Here is a 25,119-nt window from a genome sequence, read left to right as displayed (position 1 = left end):
GGATAGGCTGTATTCTCAGTGATATCACCGCTGCTCTCTAGTGATGGATAGGCTGTATTCTCAGTGATGACACCGCTGCTCTCTAGTGAGGGATAGGCTGTATTCTCAGTGATGGCACCGCTGCTCTCTAGTGATGGATAGGCTGTATTCTCAGTGATGGCACCGCTGCTCTCTAGTGATGGATAGGCTGTATTCTCAGTGATGGCGCCGCTGCTCTCTAGTGATGGATAGGCTGTATTCTCAGTGATGGCACCGCTGCTCTCTAGTGATGGATAGGCTGTATTCTCAGTGATGGCGCCGCTGCTCTCTAGTGATGGATAGGCTGTATTCTCAGTGATGGCACCGCTGCTCTCTAGTGATGGATAGGCTGTATTCTCAGTGATGTCGCCGCTGCTCTCTAGTGATGGATAGGCTGTATTCTCAGTGATGGCACCGCTGCTCTCTAGTGATGGATAGGCTGTATTCTCAGTGATGTCACCGCTGCTCTCTAGTGATGGATAGGCTGTATTCTCAGTGATGGCACCGCTGCTCTCTAGTGATGGATAGGCTGTATTCTCAGTGATGTCACCGCTGCTCTCTAGTGATGGATAGGCTGTATTCTCAGTGATGGCACCGCTGCTCTCTAGTGATGGATAGGCTGTATTCTCAGTGATGGCACCGCTGCTCTCTAGTGATGGATAGGCTGTATTCTCAGTGATGGCGCCGCTGCTCTCTAGTGATGGATAGGCTGTATTCTCAGTGATGGCGCCGCTGCTCTCTAGTGATGGATAGGCTGTATTCTCAGTGATGGCGCCGCTGCTCTCTAGTGATGGATAGGCTGTATTCTCAGTGATGGCGCCGCTGCTCTCTAGTGATGGATAGGCTGTATTCTCAGTGATGGCGCCGCTGCTCTCTAGTGATGGATAGGCTGTATTCTCAGTGATGGCGCCGCTGCTCTCTAGTGATGGATAGGCTGTATTCTCAGTGATGGCACCGCTGTTCTCTAGTGAGGGATAGGCTGTATTCTCAGTGATGGCGCCGCTGCTCTCTAGTGATGGATAGGCTGTATTCTCAGTGATGGCGCCGCTGCTCTCTAGTGATGGATAGGCTGTATTCTCAGTGATGTCACCGCTGCTCTCTAGTGATGGATAGGCTGTATTCTCAGTGATGGCACCGCTGCTCTCTAGTGATGGATAGGCTGTATTCTCAGTGATGGCGCCGCTGCTCTCTAGTGAGGGATAGGCTGTATTCTCAGTGATGTCACCGCTGCTCTCTAGTGATGGATAGGCTGTATTCTCAGTGATGGCGCCGCTGCTCTCTAGTGATGGATAGGCTGTATTCTCAGTGATGGTGCCGCTGCTCTCTAGTGAGGGATAGGCTGTATTCTCAGTGATGGCACCGCTGCTCTCTAGTGATGGATAGGCTGTATTTTCAGTGATGGCGCCGCTGCTCTCTAGTGATGGATAGGCTGTATTCTCAGTGGTGGGGCCGCTGCTCTCTAGTGATGGATAGGCTGTATTCTCAGTGATGGCGCCGCTGCTCTCTAGTAATGGATAGGCTGTATTCTCAGTGATGGCGCCGCTGCTCTCTAGTGATGGATAGGCTGTATTCTCAGTGATGTCACCGCTGCTCTCTAGTGATGGATAGGCTGTATTCTCAGTGATGTCACTGCTGCTCTCTAGTGATGGATAGGCTGTATTCTCAGTGATGGCACCGCTGCTCTCTAGTGATGGATAGGCTGTATTTTCAGTGATGGCGCCGCTGCTCTCTAGTGATGGATAGGCTGTATTCTCAGTGGTGGGGCCGCTGCTCTCTAGTGATGGATAGGCTGTATTCTCAGTGATGGCGCCGCTGCTCTCTAGTAATGGATAGGCTGTATTCTCAGTGATGGCGCCGCTGCTCTCTAGTGATGGATAGGCTGTATTCTCAGTGATGTCACTGCTGCTCTCTAGTGATGGATAGGCTGTATTCTCAGTGATGTCACCGCTGCTCTCTAGTGATGGATAGGCTGTATTCTCAGTGATGGCACCGCTGCTCTCTAGTGATGGATAGGCTGTATTCTCAGTGATGGCACCGCTGCTCTCTAGTGATGGATAGGCTGTATTCTCAGTGATGGCACCGCTGCTCTCTAGTGATGGATAGGCTGTATTCTCAGTGATGTCACCGCTGCTCTCTAGTGATGGATAGGCTGTATTCTCAGTGATGACACCGCTGCTCTCTAGTGATGGATAGGCTGTATTCTCAGTGATGACACCGCTGCTCTCTAGTGATGGATAGGCTGTATTCTCAGTGATGTCACCGCTGCTCTCTAGTGATGGATAGGCTGTATTCTCAGTGATGGCACCGCTGCTCTCTAGTGATGGATAGGCTGTATTCTCAGTGATGGCACCGCTGCTCTCTAGTGATGGATAGGCTGTATTCTCAGTGATGGCACCGCTGCTCTCTAGTGATGGATAGGCTGTATTCTCAGTGATGGCACCGCTGCTCTCTAGTGATGGATAGGCTGTATTCTCAGTGATGGCACCGCTGCTCTCTAGTGATGGATAGGCTGTATTCTCAGTGATGGCACCGCTGCTCTCTAGTGATGGATAGGCTGTATTCTCAGTGATGGCACCGCTGCTCTCTAGTGATGGATAGGCTGTATTCTCAGTGATGGCACCGCTGCTCTCTAGTGATGGATAGGCTGTATTCTCAGTGATGGCACCGCTGCTCTCTAGTGATGGATAGGCTGTATTCTCAGTGATGGCACCGCTGCTCTCTAGTGATGGATAGGCTGTATTCTCAGTGATGGCACCGCTGCTCTCTAGTGATGGATAGGCTGTATTCTCAGTGATGGCACCGCTGCTCTCTAGTGATGGATAGGCTGTATTCTCAGTGATGGATAGGCTGCTCTCTAGTGATGGATAGGCTGTATTCTCAGTGATGGCACCGCTGTTCTCTAGTGATGGATAGGCTGTATTCTCAGTGATGGCACCGCTGCTCTCTAGTGATGGATAGGCTGTATTCTCAGTGATGGATAGGCTGCTCTCTAGTGATGGATAGGCTGTATTCTCAGTGATGGCACCGCTGCTCTCTAGTGATGGATAGGCTGTATTCTCAGTGATGGCACCGCTGCTCTCTAGTGATGGATAGGCTGTATTCTCAGTGATGGCGCCGCTGCTCTCTAGTGATGGATAGGCTGTATTCTCAGTGATGGCACCGCTGCTCTCTAGTGATGGATAGGCTGTATTCTCAGTGATGGCACCGCTGCTCTCTAGTGATGGATAGGCTGTATTCTCAGTGATGGCACCGCTGCTCTCTAGTGATGGATAGGCTGTATTCTCAGTGATGGATAGGCTGCTCTCTAGTGATGGATAGGCTGTATTCTCAGTGATGGCACCGCTGTTCTCTAGTGATGGATAGGCTGTATTCTCAGTGATGTCACCGCTGCTCTCTAGTGATGGATAGGCTGTATTCTCAGTGATGGATAGGCTGCTCTCTAGTGATGGATAGGCTGTATTCTCAGTGATGGCACCGCTGCTCTCTAGTGATGGATAGGCTGTATTCTCAGTGATGGCACCGCTGCTCTCTAGTGATGGATAGGCTGTATTCTCAGTGATGACACCGCTGCTCTCTAGTGAGGGATAGGCTGTATTCTCAGTGATGGCACCGCTGCTCTCTAGTGATGGATAGGCTGTATTCTCAGTGATGACACCGCTGCTCTCTAGTGATGGATAGGCTGTATTCTCAGTGATGGCACCGCTGCTCTCTAGTGATGGATAGGCTGTATTCTCAGTGATGACACCGCTGCTCTCTAGTGATGGATAGGCTGTATTCTCAGTGATGGCGCCGCTGCTCTCTAGTGATGGATAGGCTGTATTCTCAGTGATGGCACCGCTGCTCTCTAGTGATGGATAGGCTGTATTCTCAGTGATGGCACCGCTGCTCTCTAGTGATGGATAGGCTGTATTCTCAGTGATGACACCGCTGCTCTCTAGTGAGGGATAGGCTGTATTCTCAGTGATGGCACCGCTGCTCTCTAGTGATGGATAGGCTGTATTCTCAGTGATGACACCGCTGCTCTCTAGTGATGGATAGGCTGTATTCTCAGTGATGGCACCGCTGCTCTCTAGTGATGGATAGGCTGTATTCTCAGTGATGACACCGCTGCTCTCTAGTGATGGATAGGCTGTATTCTCAGTGATGGCGCCTCTGCTCTCTAGTGATGGATAGGCTGTATTCTCAGTGATGGCACCGCTGCTCTCTAGTGATGGATAGGCTGTATTCTCAGTGATGGCACCGCTGCTCTCTAGTGATGGATAGGCTGTATTCTCAGTCATCATACCATACTTGAGCCGTGTACACACAGATGGGATGGCGCTGCGCTGCAGGGAGTGTGTTCTGATCTTTCTAGTGGGTTATTATACGAGCAGAATCAGAGCGGATCCTAGTGATATCCACATCTATACATCAGTCACCCAATATAGGGACGTATAGGGTCCAGCTCCCAACTATCCTGTATACACATAGGACCAGAACATCAGCTCTGCTACAGTCACAGCTTTACACTCTGCTGGTTTCTAGGAACTGCCCAAAATTTACTGATTTATTACAGGAAACCCATGTCCTAAATGTGGTATTATCAGCCCCAGATCTGTAATGTAAGTACTACTCCCAAATCCTACAGAATCCCACATCTTATCCCCCACTACAGGGCACTGGATGGATCTATGCTGTAGTATCTAATCCTATCCTGTGTGATACAGTCTGCTGAGCTGTGTATCTAATCCTATCCTGTGTGATACTGTCTGCTGAGCTGTGTATCTAATCCTATTCTGTGTGATACTGTCTGCTGAGCTGTGTATCTAATCCTATCCTGAGTGATACTGCCTGCTGAGCTGTGTATCTAATCCTATCCTGAGTGATACTGCCTGCTGAGCTGTGTATCTAATCCCATCATGTGTGATACTGACTGCTGAGCTGTGTATCTAATCCTCTCCTGTGTGATACTGCCTGCTGAGCTGTGTATCTAATCCTATCCTGAGTGATACTGCCTGCTGAGCTGTGTATCTAATCCTATCCTGAGTGATACTGCCTGCTGAGCTGTGTATCTAATCCTCTCCTGTGTGATACAGTCTGCTGAGCTGTGTATCTAATCCTCTCCTGTGTGATACAGTCTGCTGAGCTGTGTATCTAATCCTATCCTGTGTGATACTGTCTGCAGAGCTGTGTATCTAATCCTATCCTGTGTGATACTGCCTGCTGAGCTGTGTATCTAATCCTGTCATGTGTGATACTGACTGCTGAGCTGTGTATCTAATCCTATCCTGTGTGATACAGTCTGCTGAGCTGTGTATCTAATCCTATCCTGTGTGATACAGTCTGCTGAGCCGTGTATCTAATCCTATCCTGTGTGATACTGCCTGCTGAGCTGTGTATCTAATCCTATGTGATACTGCCTGCTGACTGTGTATCTAATCCTCTCCTGTGTGATACTGTCTGTGTATCTAATCCTCTCCTGTGTGATACAGTCTGCTGAGCTGTGTATCTAATCCTCTCCTGTGTGATACAGTCTGCTGAGCTGTGTATCTAATCCTCTCCTGTGTGATACAGTCTGCTGAGCTGTGTATCTAATCCCATCCTGTGTGATACAGTCTGTGTATCTAATCCCATCCTGTGTGATACAGTCTGTGTATCTAATCCCATCCTGTGTGATACAGTCTGTGTATCTAATCCCATCCTGTGTGATACAGTCTGTGTATCTAATCCCATCCTGTGTGATACAGTCTGTGTATCTAATCCCATCCTGTGTGATACAGTCTGTGTATCTAATCCCATCCTGTGTGATACAGTCTGTGTATCTAATCCCATCCTGTGTGATACAGTCTGTGTATCTAATCCCATCCTGTGTGATACAGTCTGTGTATCTAATCCCATCCTGTGTGATACAGTCTGTGTATCTAATCCCATCCTGTGTGATACAGTCTGTGTATCTAATCCCATCCTGTGTGATACAGTCTGTGTATCTAATCCCATCCTGTGTGATACAGTCTGTGTATCTAATCCCATCCTGTGTGATACAGTCTGTGTATCTAATCCCATCCTGTGTGATACAGTCTGTGTATCTAATCCCATCCTGTGTGATACAGTCTGTGTATCTAATCCCATCCTGTGTGATACAGTCTGTGTATCTAATCCCATCCTGTGTGATACAGTCTGTGTATCTAATCCCATCCTGTGTGATACAGTCTGTGTATCTAATCCCATCCTGTGTGATACAGTCTGTGTATCTAATCCCATCCTGTGTGATACAGTCTGTGTATCTAATCCCATCCTGTGTGATACAGTCTGTGTATCTAATCCCATCCTGTGTGATACAGTCTGTGTATCTAATCCCATCCTGTGTGATACAGTCTGTGTATCTAATCCCATCCTGTGTGATACAGTCTGTGTATCTAATCCCATCCTGTGTGATACAGTCTGTGTATCTAATCCCATCCTGTGTGATACAGTCTGTGTATCTAATCCCATCCTGTGTGATACAGTCTGTGTATCTAATCCCATCCTGTGTGATACAGTCTGTGTATCTAATCCCATCCTGTGTGATACAGTCTGTGTATCTAATCCCATCCTGTGTGATACAGTCTGTAAGTAATAGAGGGGAATATTCTGACCAATCAGGAGTTGTCTAGAAGGATCTCAGGGTGTGTTACATTATTGCTCTAGATCAGTGATGTTGAACCTTTTAGAGACTGAGTGCCGAAACTACAAACAAAAGCCACATATTTTTCACAAAGTGCCAATTACCAATTTAAAGTAACTCACAGGTTTCAAACGTATTGGTGTTCTGAGGACAACAATACAGTATAAAGAAGAAATTTGGATTATTATTGTAGTTTCCCTCTAAGGTCCCTTAACAGGATCAATCACAGGCCTGGAGAAGGGTCTACAATGATAATCCAGCTGTCAGCTCCTCCGCGCTCCTCCTGAACGTGGCACGTACTGGGCTGCCTGTGACTGCAGGAGAAGGTATTGAGTCCTAAATGGTGACCTGGGTGATGGCCTGGGTGCCCACAGAGAGGGCTCCGAGTGCCACCTCCGGCACCCGTGCCATAGGTTCGCCACCACTGCTTTAGACTTTCCCAAAATGGACAATATTTTGCAGATCTCTCATGATGAGGATAAAATAATTAGATACATTGTCCATGGAGCGGCTGTATCCGAGCCTGTTCTGTTACACTGTGTCAGTGTCTGACGTATCATTAGCCGTGTCATTGTGTCAGCCCTCCCCGTCTAGGGGACACATACAGATTTCTCTCATATCCTCCTGACTTGTGACTACATCTATGGCGCAATCAGGACGCTGTCGCAGGCTGCAGGAGCTAGAGGGTTAATGTCAGGGTTACGACATGACAGGCCGCTGCTTCCTGTCCATCCTCACGATGACTGACAGGTTCCTCCTGCCACAAACATGCAGCAGCTCAGCCTAGTATACAGGTCTCCCCTACCCCCAATATACAGAGGGGGGGAGCAAGGTCAGGATTGAGAAAGAGAGAGAAAAAGAGAGAGAAAGAAAGGAAGACAGAGAGAGAGAGAGAGAGAGAGAAAGAAAGGAAGACAAAGAGAGAGAGAGAGAAAGAAAGGAAGAGAGAGAAAAATAGAGAAAGGAAGAGAGAGAGAAAGAAAGAAAGAGAAAGAAAAAAAATGGAGAGAAAATGGTTCAAGTGGGGAAAAGGAAATAAAAGATAAAGATGGAAAAAGGAAGAGGGAAAGAAAAGTAGAGAGGGAGAGAAAAAGAAGAAAAAAGCGAATAGAAGAAAGATTTATAAAGAATGAGAGAGAAAAATGAGACAAGTGTAAGAGAGCTAAAGAAGAAAAATTAGAGAGAAAAAGAGAAAGAGAGGAAAAGGAGGGAAAGAAAGTGAGAGCCAGATACAGAGAAGGAGATTGAGAAGAGAGTAAGAAGGAGGAGAAAGAGCGAAAAAGACGGGAAAGTAAGAGAGAGAAAGATTGATAGAGAGAAAATAGAGTAAAGGGGGAGAGAGAGAGAAAGTCGGCGGAAGATACAAGCAATAGTAAGAAAGATGTAGAAGCAGAGGACGAAAGTGACAAAGATTGATGCATGGAGGAAGATAAAAAGGATTGGTAAAGAGGGAGCAAGAAGAGAAAGAGACAAAACAGAAAGGGAGAAAAGAAATGCAAAGAAGAAACGGATAAAAAGAAAGAGATAGAAAAGAAACATGTAACAGAGAGACGGAGCAGGAAAAGTAACAACATTGAAAAATCAGCAACAAAAGAGAAATGGGTTGAGAGAAGAAGTGTAAAAGAAAGCAAGAAAAAGGAGGGAGTAAGAGAGAAAGATGGAATGAAAGACAAAGTGTGAGAGAAAGACATAGAAGAGAGAGAAGAATGGGAGAGGATGAGACTAGTAAAGTCCATGGGGCTCATGTTGCAGTTTTTCATGTTTCCTGGTGTTGGCTACTTAATCATTACAATGTATCTTCCGTTTCCCCTGTGTGATACATGTGATGAGTTGCTGTTTAGTGTCACTTTTGCGGCTTTTTGAGTTGTGCAACTTTTTAGTCCCAAATAGTAGCTGCAGAAGTAAGTCTGGGTCTATGTTCTGTTTTGGGACTAATTAGGCGCAAGAATGGGACAATTCCAAGCCCAAAAGTCGCACAAGATGCAAACATCAGGGCTACAAAGATAAATCCGGCCCCTGCATCACATCCTGGAGGCAGGTAACGCTGGAAAGTCGCAAACTGCAAAAAGAGACAAAGAAAGAGAGAAAGAGAGAAAGAGAGAGAGAGAGAGAGAGAGAGAGAGAGAGAAAGAAAGACAGAAAGAAAGAGAAAGAGAGAGAAAGAAAGAAAGAGAAAAAGAGAGAGAAAGAAAGAAAGAGAGAAAGAAAGAAAGAAAAAGAGCGAAAGAAAGAGCAAGAGAGAAAGAACGAAAGAGCGAGAAAGAGAGAAAAAGAGAGAGTAAGAAAGAAAGAAAGAAAAAGAGCGAAAGAAAGAGAGAAAAAGAGAGAAAGAAAGACAGAAAGAAAGTGAAAAAGAGAAAGAAAGAAAAAGAGCGAAAGAAAGAGCGAGAAAGAGCGAAAGAGAGAGAAAGAGCGAAAGAAAGAAAGAAAAAGAGCGAAAGAAAGAGTGAAAAAGAGAGAGAGAAAGAAAGAAAGAGAAAGAAAGAGTGAAAAAGAGAAAGAAAGAAAAAGAGCGAAAGAAAGAGAGAAAGAAAGAAAAAGAGCAAAAGAAAGAAAGAGTGAAAGAGAGAGCGAGAAAGAGAGAAAAAGAGAGAAAGAAAGCGAGAAAGAGAGAAAGAAAGAAAGAAAAAGAGCGAAAGAAAGAGTGAAAAAGAGAGAGCGAGAAAGAGAAAAAGAGAAAAAAAGAGCGAAAGAGAGAAAGAGAGAGAAAGAGAGAGAAAGAGAGAGAAAGAGAGAGAAAGAGAGAGAAAGAGAGAGAAAGAGAGAGAAAGAGAGAGAAAGAGAGAGAAAGAGAGAGAAAGAGAGAGAGAGAGAGAGAGAGAGAGAGAGAGAGAGAGAGAAGCAGAGAGAGAGAAAGAGAGAAGCAGAGAGAGGGGAAAGCTGTGGGAGATGACTGAGATGCTGAGCGAGATAAGACAGGGGGAGTGAGCGAGAGCTGGGAGGTTATGGAGGGTGAGCACAAGCTAGAGAGCGAGAGAAATAGAGAGAAGTGAGAGATGTAACTAGGAAGTAAGAGTGAAGAGACAACCACAGCGAGAGAGACCGAGAAGAAGAAGAAAGAAAGAGGGAGGGAAGAAAAGTGCAGAGAAGGAACTAGAAAAAGAGACAGACTGAAGTAACGCCGGGAGGTCTAGACAGAGGCTCGTGCAGTCTATAGGATATACAACACCGGATCAGCCCTAGCTGGGGGAATAGGTGACAATGAGGAGGTGGGGCAGCTGCACAATGTGCCGTGACAGCAGGGCTACGGGTGACCGAAGTGACAGCAATGACTACAGCAAACAAAGTGACAGTCTGAGCTCCGCGTAGTCACCAAACTGAGCCCTGCTAGACGAGAGCAAGCGCATGATACATCATATAGCATGGAGGTCCAGCATCTGAGTACAGGGGTGACTGTGGACCCCATAGCGGTCCCCTGCACAGTGACATAGTGACAGCAATGACTACAGCAAACAAAGTGTCTGCGCTCTGTGTAGTCACTAAACTGAACCCTGCTAGACGAGAGCAAGCGCATGATACATCATATATCATGGAGTTCCAGCATCTGAGTACAGGGGTGACTGTGGACCCCATAGCGGTCCCCTGCACAGTGACAGCAGTTACTGACGGTCTGCGCTCTATACATCCACCAGCACAAACCTCCCAGATGAGAGCAAGCAAATGATAGGTCACACATTAGGGAATTTTAGCATCTTAGTACAGGGGTGACAGCAGACCCCATGGCAGTCACTATGTAGTGGTGATACAGAGTTACATTCTGTACTCTACGCATCCACCAAACAGTGACAGTCTGCTCTCTGCTTGGAACCAAACATCAATGATGAATGATACATGAAATATAAGGGTGTTCCCACAGGATGATCTCCTGCTAAATATACTGTGACATGGGGGCTACAGGGGACAGACGGGACATCAGTTACTATAGCAGAGTTACAGTCTGCGCTCTGTATATCCCCCCAAACTAAACCCCCTAAATCATGGAGAGTGATTGATACAGAGGGAGATGGGTGCAGGGGTGACTGTACACCCCATGACGGTCCCCTGCATGCCCGGGATAGGCTACTGCAGTAATGAATGGAGTTATAAGACGTGTGTCGTCATCTTATCTCACATCTTATCCTGTCCTAAAAACGGTCACTCCCCCCCCCTCCCCCTAGACTGAGAATATAACAAACCTTTATACTGTATAATAAGTGCACATTCCTCCCGACGTGTCCCTACAGGACCAGAAAAGACGGAATTCATTGTATGTCTCTAGTGTGGAGCTACCAGATGCCTCACACCTCCTCTCCGCTGTCTCCTCAGTTACCTGGTGCAAGTAGCAGATGCCTCACACCTCCTCTCCGCTGTCTCCCTGGTGCTAGTAGCAGATGCTCGGTGCCCCCTCAGTCACCTGGTGCTAGTAGCAGATGCCCGGTGCCCCCTCCTCAGTTACCTGGTGCTAGTACCAGATGCCCGGTGCCCCCTCAGTTACCTGGTGCTAGTACCAGATGCCCGGTGCCCCCTCTCCGCTGTCTCCCTGGTGCTAGTACCAGATGCCCGGTGCCCCCTCGGTTACCTGGTGCTAGTACCAGATGCCCGGTGCCCCCTCTCCGCTGTCTCCCTGGTGCTAGTAGCAGATGCTCGGTGCCCCCTCAGTCACCTGGTGCTAGTAGCAGATGCCCGGTGCCCCCTCCTCAGTTACCTGGTGCTAGTACCAGATGCCCGGTGCCCCCTCAGTTACCTGGTGCTAGTAGCAGATGCCCGGTGCCCCCTCCTCAGTTACCTGGTGCTATTATCAAATGCCCGGTGCCCCCTCTCCGCTGTCTCCTCGGTTACCTGGTGCTAGTACCAGATGCCCGGTGCCCCCTCTCCGCTGCCTCCTCAGTTACCTGGTGCTAGTACGAGATGCCCGGTGCCCCCTCCTCAGTTACCTGGTGCTAGTAGCAGATGCCCGGTGCCCCCTCTCCGCTGCCTCCTCAGTTACCTGGTGCTAGTAGCAGATGCCCGGTGCCCCCTCTCCGCTGCCTCCTCAGTTACCTGGTGCTAGTAGCAGATGCCCGGTGCCCCCTCCTCAGTTACCTGGTGCTAGTAGCAGATGCCCGGTGCCCCCTCCTCAGTTACCTGGTGCTAGTAGCAGATGCCCGGTGCCCCCTCCTCAGTTACCTGGTGCTAGTAGCAGATGTCCGGTGCCCCCTCCTCAGTTACCTGGTGCTAGTAGCAGATGCCCGGTGCCCCTCTCCGCTGTCTCCATGGCTACCCGTTGCTGCTAGCAGAGGCATATGGTAGCTACACGGAGGAGTGATGGAGGGAGGGCAGGCTAGGGCTCACATTTCTAGCTTCTCCTTTGTTCTGCGGTTACATGCAGTGAGGTGATACGTGAGGAGCGCTTGTCTGAGGGGTGCGGATAGGCGCCCCCCTACCCCGTCCCCCCAGTCACTTACCAGCGCGGTTCTCCGGAGCCCCAGCAGCTCGCACCTTGGTGGATGGAGTCTCCCGCCTCTGACAGACGCACAAACTTCTCCGATAACAACTTCTCAGCCACTTCCTTGAGGAACTTGAGACCCGTCCCGCCCTCTGCCCGGGGAGGGGGCAGCCGCACAGCCACACACAGGCTAACCTGCCCCCATTGTCATGTGCTGCCCCACCTGCAGGGTCTACCCCAGCCACAGGGGGCAGCCGCACAGCCACACACAGGCTAACCTGCCCCCATTGTCATGTACTGCCCCACCTGCAGGATCTACCCCAGCCACAGGGGGCAGCCGCACAGCCACACACAGGCTAACCTGCCCCCATTGTCATGTGCTGCCCCACCTGCAGGGTCTACCCCAGCCACAGGGGGCAGCCGCACAGCCACACACAGGCTAACCTGCCCCCATTGTCATGTACTGCCCCACCTGCAGGGTCTACCCCAGCCACAGGGGGCGCCGCACAGCCACACACAGGCTAACCTGCCCCCATTGTCATGTACTGCCCCACCTGCAGGGTCTACCCCAGCCACAGGGGGCAGCCGCACAGCCACACACAGGCTAACCTGCCCCCATTGTCATGTACTGCCCCACCTGCAGGGTCTACCCCAGCCACAGGGGGCGCCGCACAGCCACACACAGGCTAACCTGCCCCCATTGTCATGTACTGCCCCACCTGCAGGGTCTACCCCAGCCACAGGGGGCGCCGCACAGCCACACACAGGCTAACCTGCCCCCATTGTCATGTACTGCCCCACCTGCAGGGTCTACCCCAGCCACAGGGGGCGCCGCACAGCCACACACAGGCTAACCTGCCCCCATTGTCATGTACTGCCCCACCTGCAGGATCTACCCCAGCCACAGGGGGCAGCCGCACAGCCACACACAGGCTAACCTGCCCCCATTGTCATGTACTGCCCCACCTGCAGGGTCTACCCCAGCCACAGGGGGCAGCCGCACAGCCACACACAGGCTAACCTGCCCCCATTGTCATGTACTGCCCCACCTGCAGGGTCTACCCCAGCCACAGGGGGCAGCCGCACAGCCACACACAGGCTAACCTGCCCCCATTGTCATGTGCTGCCCCACCTGCAGGGTCTACCCCAGCCACAGGGGGCAGCCGCACAGCCACACACAGGCTAACCTGCCCCCATTGTCATGTGCTGCCCCACCTGCAGGGTCTACCCCAGCCACAGGGGGCAGCCGCACAGCCACACACAGGATAACCTGCCCCCATTGTCATGTACTGCCCCACCTGCAGGGTCTACCCCAGCCACAGGGGGCAGCCGCACAGCCACACACAGGATAACCTGCCCCCATTGTCATGTACTGCCCCACCTGCATGGTCTACCCCAGCCACAGGGGGCGCCGCACAGCCACACACAGGCTAACCTGCCCCCATTGTCATGTGCTGCCCCACCTGCAGGGTCTACCCCAGCCACAGGGGGCAGCCGCACAGCCACACACAGGATAACCTGCCCCCATTGTCATGTGCTGCCCCACCTGCAGGGTCTACCCCAGCCACAGGGGGCAGCCGCACAGCCACACACAGGCTAACCTGCCCCCATTGTCATGTGCTGCCCCACCTGCAGGGTCTACCCCAGCCACAGGGAGCAGCCGCACAGCCACACACAGGCTAACCTGCCCCCATTGTCATGTACTGCCCCACCTGCAGGGTCTACCCCAGCCACAGGGGGCGCCGCACAGCCACACACAGGCTAACCTGCCCCCATTGTCACATGCTGCCCCACCTGCAGGGTCTACCCCAGCCACAGGGGGCGCCGCACAGCCACACACAGGCTAACCTGCCCCCATTGTCACGTGCTGCCCCACCTGCAGGGTCTACCCCAGCCACAGGGGGAGCCGCACAGCCACACACAGGCTAACCTGCCCCCATTGTCATGTACTGCCCCACCTGCAGGGTCTACCCCAGCCACAGGGGGAGCCGCACAGTCACACACAGGCTAACCTGCCCCCATTGTCATGTACTGCCCCACCTGCAGGGTCTACCCCAGCCACAGGGGGCGCCGCACAGCCACACACAGGCTAACCTGCCCCCATTGTCATGTACTGCCCCACCTGCAGGGTCTACCCCAGCCACAGGGGGCAGCCGCACAGCCACACACAGGCTAACCTGCCCCCATTGTCATGTGCTGCCCCACCTGCAGGGTCTACCCCAGCCACAGGGGGCAGCCGCACAGCCACACACAGGCTAACCTGCCCCCATTGTCATGTGCTGCCCTACCTGCAGGGTCTACCCCAGCCACAGGGGGCAGCCGCACAGCCACACACAGGATAACCTGCCCCCATTGTCATGTACTGCCCCACCTGCAGGGTCTACCCCAGCCACAGGGGGCAGCCGCACAGCCACACACAGGCTAACCTGCCCCCATTGTCATGTGCTGCCCCACCTGCAGGGTCTACCCCAGCCACAGGGGGCGCCGCACAGCCACACACAGGCTAACCTGCCCCCATTGTCATGTACTGCCCCACCTGCAGGGTCTACCCCAGCCACAGGGGGCAGCCGGGACACAGGAGACCTGACCTCCAGGGGCTGTGCGCTGCCCAGCCGGGTATCTAATCCCATCATGTGCGATGCAGTGTACCTAACCCCATCATGTGCGATGCAGTGTACCTAATCCCATCATGTGCGATGCAGTGTACCTAATCCCATCATGTGCGATGCAGTGTACCTAATCCCATCATGTGCGATGCAGTGTACCTAATCCCATCATGTGCGATGCAGTGTACCTAATCCCATCATGTGCGATACAGTGTACCTAATCCCATCATGTGCGATACAGTGTACCTAATCCCATCATGTGCGATACAGTGTACCTAATCCCATCATGTGCGATACAGTGTACCTAATCCCATCATGTGCGATACAGTGTACCTAATCCCATCATCTGCGATACAGTGTACCTAATCCCATCATCTGTGATACAGTGTACCTAATCCTATCCTGTGTGATACAGTCTGCTGAGCTGTGTATCTAATCCTATCCTGTGTGATACTGACTGCTGAGCTGTGTATCTAATCCTATCCTGTGTGATACAGTCTGCTGAGCTGTGTATCTAATCCTATCCTGTGTGATACTGTCTGCTGAGCCGTGTATCTAATCCTATCCTGTGTGATACTGTCTGCTGAGCTGTGTATCTGATCCTAACCTGTGTGATACTGTCTGCTGAGCCGTGTATCTAATCCCATCCTGTGTGATACTGTCTGCTGAGCTGTGTATCTAATCCTATCCTGTGTGATACTGTCTGCTGAGCTGTGTATCTAATCCTATCCTGTGTGATACTGTCTGCTGAGCTGTGTATCTAATCCTATCCTGTGTGATACTGTCTGCTGAGCTGTGTATCTAATCCTATCCTGTGTGATACTGACTGCTGAGCTGTGTATCTAATCCTATCCTGTGTGATACTGTCTGCTGAGCTGTGTATCTAATCCTCTCCTGTGTGATACTGACTGCTGAGCTGTGTATCTAATCCTATCCTGTGTGATACAGTCTGCTGAGCTGTGTATCTAATCCTATCCTGTGTGATACTGTCTGCTGAGCTGTGTATCTAATCCTATCCTGTGTGATACAGTCTGCTGAGCTGTGTATCTAATCCTATCCTGTGTGATACTGACTGCTGAGCTGTGTATCTAATCCTCTCCTGTGTGATACTGTCTGCTGAGCTGTGTATCTAATCCTATCCTGTGTGATACTGACTCCTGAGCGGTGTATCTAAACCTATCCTGTGTGATACTGACTGCTGAACTGTGTATCTAATCCTATCCTATATACACTATATACTGGTGAGAGGTAATACCGCCATGTAGTAGTGTAGTAATAGCACCGCACACTATATACTGGTGAGAGGTAATACCGCCATGTAGTAGTGTAGTAATAGCACCGCACACTATACACTGGTGAGAGGTAATACCGCCATGTAGTAGTGTAGTAATAGCACCGCACACTATATACTGGTGAGAGGTAATACCGCCATGTAGTAGTGTAGTAATAGCACCGCACACTATATACTGGTGAGAGGTAATACCGCCATGTAGTAGTGTAGTAATAGCCCCGCACACTATATACTGGTGAGAGGTAATACCGCCATGTAGTAGTGTAGTAATAGCCCCGCACACTATATACTGGTGAGAGGTAATACCGCCATGTAGTAGTGTAGTAATAGCACCGCACACTATATACTGGTGAGAGGTAATACCGCCATGTAGTAGTGTAGTAATAGCCCTGCACACTATATACTGGTGAGAGGTAATACCGCCATGTAGTAGTGTAGTAATAGCACCGCACACTATATACTGGTGAGAGGTAATACCGCCATGTAGTAGTATAGTAATAGCACCGCACACTATATACTGGTGAGAGGTAATACCGCCATGTAGTAGTGTAGTAATAGCCCCGCACACTATATACTGGTGAGAGGTAATACCGCCATGTAGTAGTGTAGTAATAGCACCGCACACTATATACTGGTGAGAGGTAATACCGCCATGTAGTATACCTGCGGCGCAGTCCCCGGGCACTGAATAATGGATGGCGGGTCGCCTTACCTGACATGTATACGTCTCTGATCACACCCGGCATCCGAGTTGGGGGGAGGGGCACAAGGGTCACATGATACTGGGGAAACATACTACAACTCCCAGCATTCCCAGCATCTGGAAGGCACACAGATTATTATGTAACTTTGAAGTTTTGGTTTTCTGGGGGAGGGGAGTCATCAGTCATCTCCATCCTCACCTGTGCACTGGCTGATAACAGAGAGCAGTAGCCGGGCTCCTCCTACTCCTGCACCTGATGCTTTCCCGCCTCTTATCTCGTTGTTGGTGTCTTGAGATTATTTTAGTTGCAGAAGTTTACAAAAGTGTTATGGGGGCTGTGGGTGTCAGTGTTATGGGGGCTGTGGGTGTCAGTGTTATGGGGGGCTGTGGGTGTCAGTGTTATGGGGGCTGTGGGTGTCAGTGTTATGGGGGGCTGTGGGTGTCTGTGTTATGGGGGGCTGTGGGTGTCAGTGTTATGGGGGGCTGTGGATGTCGGTGTTATGGGGGGGCTGTGGGTGTCAGTGTTATGGGGGCTGTGGGAGTCAGTGTTATGGGGGCTGTGGGTGTCAGTGTTATGGGGGCTGTGGGTGTCAGTGTTATGGGGGCTGTGGGTGTCAGTGTTATGGGGGCTGTGGGTGTCAGTGTTATGGGGGCTGTGGGTGTCAGTGTTATGGGGGCTGTGGATGTCAGTGTTATGGGGGGGCTGTGGATGTCAGTGTTATGGGGGGCTGTGGGTGTCAGTGTTATGGGGGCTGTGGGTGTCAGTGTTATGGGGGGCTGTGGGTGTCAGTGTTATGGGGGGCTGTGGGTGTCAGTGTTATGGGGGGTGTGGGTATCAGTGTTATGGGGGGCTGTGGGTGTCAGTGTTATGGGGGGCTGTGGGTGTCAGTATTATGGGGGGCTGTGGGTGTCGGTGTTATGGGGGCTGTGGGTGTCAGTGTTATGGGGGGCTGTGGATGTCAGTGTTATGGGGGCTGTGGGTGTCAGTGTTATGGGGAGGCTGTGGGTGTCAGTGTTATGGGGGATGTGGGTGTCAGTGTTATGGGGGCTGTGGGTGTCAGTGTTATGGGGGGCTGTGGGTGTCAGTGTTATGGGGGCTGTGGGTGTCAGTGTTATGGGGTGCTGTGGGTGTCAGTGTTATGGGGGGCTGTGGGTGTCGGTGTTATGGGGGCTGTGGATGTCAGTGTTATGGGGGGCTGTGGGTGTCAGTGTTATGGGGTGCTGTGGGTGTCAGTGTTATGGGGGGCTGTGGGTGTCGGTGTTATGGGGGGCTGTGGATGTCAGTGTTATGGGGGGCTGTGGGTGTCAGTGTTATGGGGGGGCTGTGGGTGTCAGTGTTATGGGGGCTGTGGGTGTCAGTGTTATGGAGGGCTGTGGGTGTCAGTGTTATGGGGGCTGTGGGTGTCAGTGTTATGGGGGCTGTGGGTGTCAGTGTTATGGGGGCTGTGGATGTCAGTGTTATGGGGGGCTGTGGGTGTCAGTGTTATGGGGGCTGTGGGTGTCAGTGTTATGGGGGCTGTGGATGTCAGTGTTATGGGGGCTGTGGGTGTCAGTGTTATGGGGGCTGTGGGTGTCAGTGTTATGGGGGGCTGTGGGTGTCAGTGTTATGGGGGGGGGCTGTGGGTGTCAGTGTTATGGGGGGGCTGTGGGTGTCAGTGTTATGGGGGGCTGTGGGTGTCAGTGTTATGGGGGGCTGTGGGTGTCAGTGTTATGGGGGGCTGTGGGTGTCAGTGTTATGGGGGCTGTGGGTGTCAGTGTTATGGGGGGCTGTGGGTGTCAGTGTTATGGGAGATGTAGGTGTCAGTGTTATGGGGATGTGGGTGTCAGTGTTATGGGGGCTGTGGGTGACAGTGTTATGGGGGGCTGTGGGTGTCAGTGTTATGGGGGGCTGTGGGTGTCAGTGTTATGGGGGGCTGTGGATGTCAGTGTTATGGGGGGCTGTGGGTGTCAGTGTTATGGGGGGCTGTGGGTGTCAGTGTTATGGGGGCTGTGGGTGTCAGTGTTATGGGGGGCTGTGGGTGTCAGTATTATGGGGGGGATATGGGTGTCAGTGTTATGGGGGGCTGTGGGTGTCAGTGTTATGGGGGCTGTGGGTGTCAGTGTTATGGGGGGCTGTGGATGTCAGTGTTATGGGAGGCTGTGGATGTCAGTGTTATGGGGGGGGCTGTGGGTGTCAGTGTCATGGGGGCTGTGGGTGTCAGTGTTATGGGGGGCTGTGGGTGTCAGTGTTATGGGGGGGGATATGGGTGTCAGTGTTATGGGGGGCTGTGGGTGTCAGTATTATGGGGGGCTGTGGGTGTCAGTATTATGGGGGGCTGTGGGTGTCAGTGTTATGGGGGCTGTGGGTGTCAGTGTTATGGGGGCTGTGGGTGTCAGTGATATGGGGGGCTGTGGGTGTGAGTGTTATGGGGGGCTGTGGGTGTGAGTGTTATGGGGGCTGTGGGTGTCAGTGTTATGGGGGGCTGTGGGTGTCTGTGTTATGGGGAGCTGTGGATGTCGGTGTTATGGGGAGCTGTGGATGTCGGTGTTATGGGGAGCTGTGGATGTCGGTGTTATGGAGGGCTGTGGATGTCAGTGTTATGGGGGCTGTGGGTGTCAGTGTTATGGGGGCTGTGGGTGTCAGTGTTATGGGGGCTGTGGGTGTCAGTGTCATGGGGGGCTGTGGGTGTGAGTGTTATGGGGGGCTGTGGGTGTGAGTGTTATGGGGGGCTGTGGGTGTGAGTGTTATGGGGGCTGTGGGTGTCAGTGTTATGGGGGGCTGTGGGTGTCAGTGTTATGGGGGGCTGTGGGTGTCTGTGTTATGGGGCTGTGGGTGTCAGTGTTATGGGGGGCTGTGGGTGTCTGTGTTATGGGGGGCTGTGGGTGTGAGTGTTATGGGGGGCTGTGGGTGTCTGTGTTATGGGGGGCTGTGGGTGTCAGTGTCATGGGGGCTGTTGGTGTCAGTGTTATGGGGGGCTGTGGGTGTCAGTGTTATGGGGGGGCTGTGGGTGTCAGTGTCATGGGGGCTGTGGGTGTGAGTGTTATGGGGGGCTGTGGGTGTCGGTGTTATGGGGGCTGTGGGTGTCGGTGTTGTGGGGGCTGTCGGCGTCGGTGTTATGGGGGGCTGTGGGGGTCAGTGTTATGGGGGCTGTGGATGTCAGTGTTATGGGGGCTGTGGGTGTCAGTGTTGTGGGGGCTGTCGGCGTCGGTGTTATGGGGGCTGTGGGGGTCAGTGTTATGGGGGGGCTGTGGGTGTCTGTATTATGGGCGGCTGTGGGTGTCAGTGTTATGGGGGCTGTGGGTGTGAGTGTTATGGGGGGCTGTGGGGGTCAGTGTTACGGGGGGCTGTGGGGGTCAGTGTTATGGGGGGCTGTGGGTGTCAGTGTTATGGGGGCTGTGGGTGTCAGTGTTATGGGAGGCTGTGGGTGTCAGTGTTATGGGGGGGGCTGTGGATGTCAGTGTTATGGGGGCTGTGGGTGTCAGTGTTATGGGGGGGCTGTGGGTGTCAGTGTTATGGGGGGGGCTGTGGATGTCAGTGTTATGGGGGCTGTGGGTGTCAGTGTTATGGGGGCTGTGGATGTCAGTGTTATGGGGGCTGTGGGGGTCAGTGTTATGGGGGCTGTGGGGGTCAGTGTTATGGGGGGGCTGTGGGTGTCAGTGTTATGGGGGGGGGGCTGTGGGTGTCAGTGTTATGGGGGGGGGCTGTGGGTGTCAGTGTTATGGGGAGGGCTGTGGGTGTCAGTGTTATGGGGGGTGCTCTGGGTGTCAGTGTTATGGGGGGGGGGGGCTGTGGGTGTCAGTGTTATGGGGGCTCTGGGTGTCAGTGTTATTGGGAGGTGTCTGGTATTACCCGCACAATATAATCTTTGGCTGCTTCCTTCATAGACGATGTTTTCTGTATCCCTCATTACCATCTGTGTACGCGCCCCCCGCCCGTCTTATACACATGGCCCTGTTTCTCACCATTATTTGTTCCCTATTGTTCCCCCCTTTATACTCATGTGCTGTGGTGGATACACAGGACGTGGAGCGATATTATAAGAAGTTGGTGGTCGGCCATTGTTCTCCCCACCTGGGGTATTGTCTATAACCAGTGTGAGAGCCGCAGCACCCCCCCAGGTGCGGCCACCTCCAGCGTGTCCCTGTGAATAGGGCCCTATATAGTATCACATCCTCCCACAGCCCCAGAGACAGGAAGAGGTCAGGAAACCATAGTGCACAGCTCCGCTTCCTCCCTGACAAATCCCTTCTGCTGCGGGGGGTGGACGCAGCGCACGTGCTATTGTTATAGGGGTGCACCGACATCAGCGCAGCTGGGGGATGTTATTATTACCCTAATTAATACTCCACAAATAGCTGTCGTGTGGGGAAATCCTCTCCATCAACTCTCATAAATACAGTAGGACCCGGCCCAGGGGTCAAGGGTTAGGATCCTATTCATGGTACCGCGATATCGCGATCTTTGGCCATGCTCTAATTAATATCTTGTTGAGTTAATAAATTCGGGCCTCTGCTTTGGACTGATTGGCTATCCCTATGAATACAGCTCTGGAGGACTGGCACCTGTAATGCTCTGTATTCCCTGTGGAGGCGCTGTAGTGAAAGTGATCCTGTAGCAGAGTGATCATTCTCAAAAACTTTTTCCATTGAACTCACTCAAGTCCAAATTGGACAAATCCTTCGTTGAGATTGCCCTTCTGGAGGACTGACTCCTGTAATGTACGGTTTATCCTGTGGTGGCGCTACTAGGTTAATGAAACAGCTGCAGGCAGATCCTCTTCTATTACCTTCCCTTATTGGAGTCATGAATTGGCCCCTATCTCAGCATGAATGTTCAAAGTTTAGATTACAGCTCTGGAGGACTGACTCCTGTAGTGCACTGTTTCCCCTGTGGTGGCACTGTGGATATAATTATACAGTAGCAGAGGTATCATTCTCATTTGCCTTTCTTTGGAGCCCCTTAGTCTTAAATTGGAACACCTCAAAACTAAGAAATTTCATAGCCGAGATTACAGCTCTGGAGGACTGACTCCTGCAATGCACTATTTTCCCTGTGGGGGCGCCCTAGGGAACACCATATGGTAGTAGATGGACCCTACTCCATTACCTTGCTGCTTAAGAATCCCTTAGTTCATAATGGGCATCCCGCTTAACAATGAAGTTCCTAGCTGAGATTACAGCCCTGGAGGACTGACTCCTGTAGTAAGCTATTTTCCCTGTGGTGGCGCTGCAGGGTAAAGAAACAGTAGCAAAGAGATGAATCTTGATTACTTTCCTAATTGCAAAGCTTTAGTCTGCAATATGCATCTCACTAGATGCTCATTGCTGAGATTATAGCTCTGGAGGACTGACACCTGTAATGCATTGTTTGGCCTGTGGGGGCACTGCAGGGAAAATGATACAGTAGAATAGAAATCCTCCTAAAGCATCTGGTCTCCATAGAACCAGATAAGTAAAAACCGTTTCTTTCTTTTACGAAAATATTTGATATTAGGGAATGTTACCTTTCATTGGGGTCTTCTCTGATGGCTTCCTCTGTTGGTCATGGGTAGAAGACCACTCATGGTGTCCAGGAGGCCCCGGCTATCTCAGCTGTCTTCTCTATGGTAGAGCAGCAGATTCCTCCCCGTAGTCGTGTGTCCTTGCGCCTGCTCGTTGTATTCTGGGTCCTCCGGCCAAGAGGCGGTATGGAGCACCCCACCCAGTTTGCAGGAAGTTTCTCAGATGACCTTGGGGTTTCGGGCCGTCATCACCGCCCCGGCCTGACTCTGAAACAAACATCAGCAGATTCCTCCCGAAAAATATTTCCCAAACATCCACCGCTCGCTGCAGCCCGGCTATTTATTCTATGGGAGGTTTTTTTTAGAAATTTTAGGTGTCAGTTAAAAATTAACAGTTTATTGTAGTATGTATTCTCTGACTGCCCTACAACCTCCAACATCACCCCCTCCACACTAACCCCCTCCACACTAACCCCCGCCCACTGTCATCTGTAGTAATATTTCATTACTGTGTCGCGGTATTTTTTATGGATTGGATGGTGAGTTTATGTGGGCATAGTAGTGACATTGCTTAGTAGTACGGTATTATGTGACTAACTGTATGTTAGTGTTATATGAGCACTATAATGTGAGCAATGATTGGCAGTATGATATGTACGATGCCCCTACAACCTCTGAGCATTCTCCTGATGAGGCTCAGTAATGTGTGTGGCCTCCATGTGCCTGTATGACCTCCCTACAACACCTGGACATGCTACTAATGAGGCTCAGTAATGTGAGTGGCCTCCACGTGCCTGTATGACCTCCCTACAACATCTGGGAATGCTACTAATGAGGCTCAGTAATGTGTGACCTCCACGTGCCTGTATGACCTCTGTACAACCCCTGGACATGCTCCTGATGAGGCTCAGTAATGTGTGTGACCTCCACGTGCCTGTATGACCTCCCTACAACACCTGGGCGTGCTCCTGATGAGGCTCAGTAATGTGTGTGGCCTCCACGTGCCTGTATGACCTCCCTACAACACCTGGGCATGCTCCTGATGAGTCTCAGTAATGTGTGTGGCCTCCACGTGCCTGTATGACCTCCCTACAACACCTGGACATGCTCCTGATGAGGCTCAGTAATGTGTGTGGCCTCCACGTACCTGTATGACCTCCCTACAACACCTGGGCATGCTCCTGATGAGGCTCAGTAATGTGTGTGACCTCCACGTGCCTGTATGACCTCCCTACAACACCTGGGCATGCTCCTGATGAGGCTCAGTAATGTGTGTGGCCTCCACGTACCTGTATGACCTCCCTACAACACCTGGGCATGCTCCTGATGAGGCTCAGTAATGTGTGTGACCTCCACATGCCTGTATGACCTCCCTACAACACCTGGGCAGCTCCTGATGAGGCTCAGTAATGTGTGTGGCCTCCACGTACCTGTATGACCTCCCTACAACACCTGGACATGCTCCTGATGAGGCTCAGTAATGTGTGTGACCTCCACATGCCTGTATGACCTCCCTACAACACCTGGGCAGCTCCTGATGAGGCTCAGTAATGTGTGTGGCCTCCACATGCCTGTACGACCTCCCTACAACACCTGGGCAGTTCCTGATGAGGCTCAGTAATGTGTGTGGCCTCCACATGCCTGTATGACCTCCCTACAACACCTGGTCATGCTCCTGATGAGGCTCAGTAATGTGTGTGGCCTCCACGTACCTGTATGACCTCCCTACAACACCTGGGCAGCTCCTGATGAGGCTCAGTAATGTGTGTGGCCTCCACGTACCTGTATGACCTCCCTACAACACCTGGGCATGCTCCTGATGAGGCTCAGTAATGTGTGTGGCCTCCATGTGCCTGTATGACCTCCCTACAACACCTGGGCAGCTCCTGATGAGGCTCAGTAATGTGTGTGGCCTCCACGTACCTGTATGACCTCCCTACAACACCTGGGCATGCTCCTGATGAGGCTCAGTAATGTGTGTGACCTCCACATGCCTGTATGACCTCCCTACAACACCTGGTCATGCTCCTGATGAGGCTCAGCATTGTGTGTGGCCTCCACGTACCTGTATGACCTCCCTACAACACCTGGGCATGCTAGTAATGAGGCTCAGTAATGTGTGACCTCCACGTACCTGTATGACCTCCCTACAACACCTGGGCATGCTAGTAATGAGGCTCAGTAATGTGTGTGGCCTCCACATGCCTGTATGACCTCCCTACAACACCTGGGCATGCTCCTGATGGGAGTCAGCAGTGTGTATAGGGTCATGGAGTCATGGATGAGACTTGGATGCTACTGGCAGCTGGAGGCCATTGGCAGGGTTCTGGCTATGCTCATCCCGTTCTTCTTTGCACAAAGAAGGTGGTAGTGGTCCTGCTGCTGGGTTGTTGTCCTCCTACATCCCCTCTACGATTCCTGGTGTACTGTCCCGTCTCCTGGTATCTGCTTCATGCTCTGGACACTGCACAGACAGACACAGCTAACCCTCATGCTACCTCCTAGGGGTGACAAAATCCAAAAGTGACCAAAACAACAGCCAAGAAGGATGAAAAACGGTCTGTGGTCACCACCTACAGAACCGATCCTTAGTATTTATTAATTACTGGATAGGTTGATGTCATAGAAGCCGTTGACTTGGAGTTACATTATGCTGTTTATGTGTTCCCTATTTTGCGCAGTGTTTTGACTACGTCCTAGGACTGCCTATAGCTGTGTTATATAGTAAGGGTGGTGACATATTGCTCAGGCACCTTCCTCTGGTCCTGCACGGGAAGGTGCCTGAGTAACATGGTACCTAACGTTCTGTCCTGCTGAGATGTCCATGGGGATAATGACACATTGTCACAGCTTTACCCCCCTTCGTATTATATTATGTCATATTACAATGTATTGTATAATTAAAGGGTAACTCTACCCAGAACATTCCTCTAACTGGTTCATCGTGTTCTCATTACCAAACAATAGCGTCTAT

General features: G+C 51.4%; 1 protein-coding gene across 3 annotated transcripts in view; it reads right to left on the bottom strand.

Moving 5' to 3' along the window:
- TNFAIP8L2 (TNF alpha induced protein 8 like 2) overlaps positions 1-22,400 on the bottom strand; it is a 36,483-nt gene extending 14,083 nt beyond the window's left edge. Inside the window, exon 1 of one of the 3 annotated variants that reach the window (XM_072114797.1) lies at positions 22,149-22,400. The gene's annotated coding sequence lies outside the window, so the exon portion shown is untranslated. Of the gene's footprint in view, positions 1-12,084; positions 12,199-16,674; positions 16,817-22,148 lie in introns of those variants that run through there. The other 2 variants (XM_072114795.1, XM_072114794.1) reach the window with 2 other exon arrangements.
- Positions 22,401-25,119: the final 2,719 nt, after the last annotated feature.

Source organism: Engystomops pustulosus, chromosome 7, assembly GCF_040894005.1.
Source record: "Engystomops pustulosus chromosome 7, aEngPut4.maternal, whole genome shotgun sequence".
Lineage (NCBI taxonomy): Eukaryota > Metazoa > Chordata > Amphibia > Anura > Leptodactylidae > Engystomops > Engystomops pustulosus.
The sequence above is the reverse complement of the archived record's forward strand: the minus strand, read 5'-3'. Positions and strand labels throughout refer to the sequence as shown.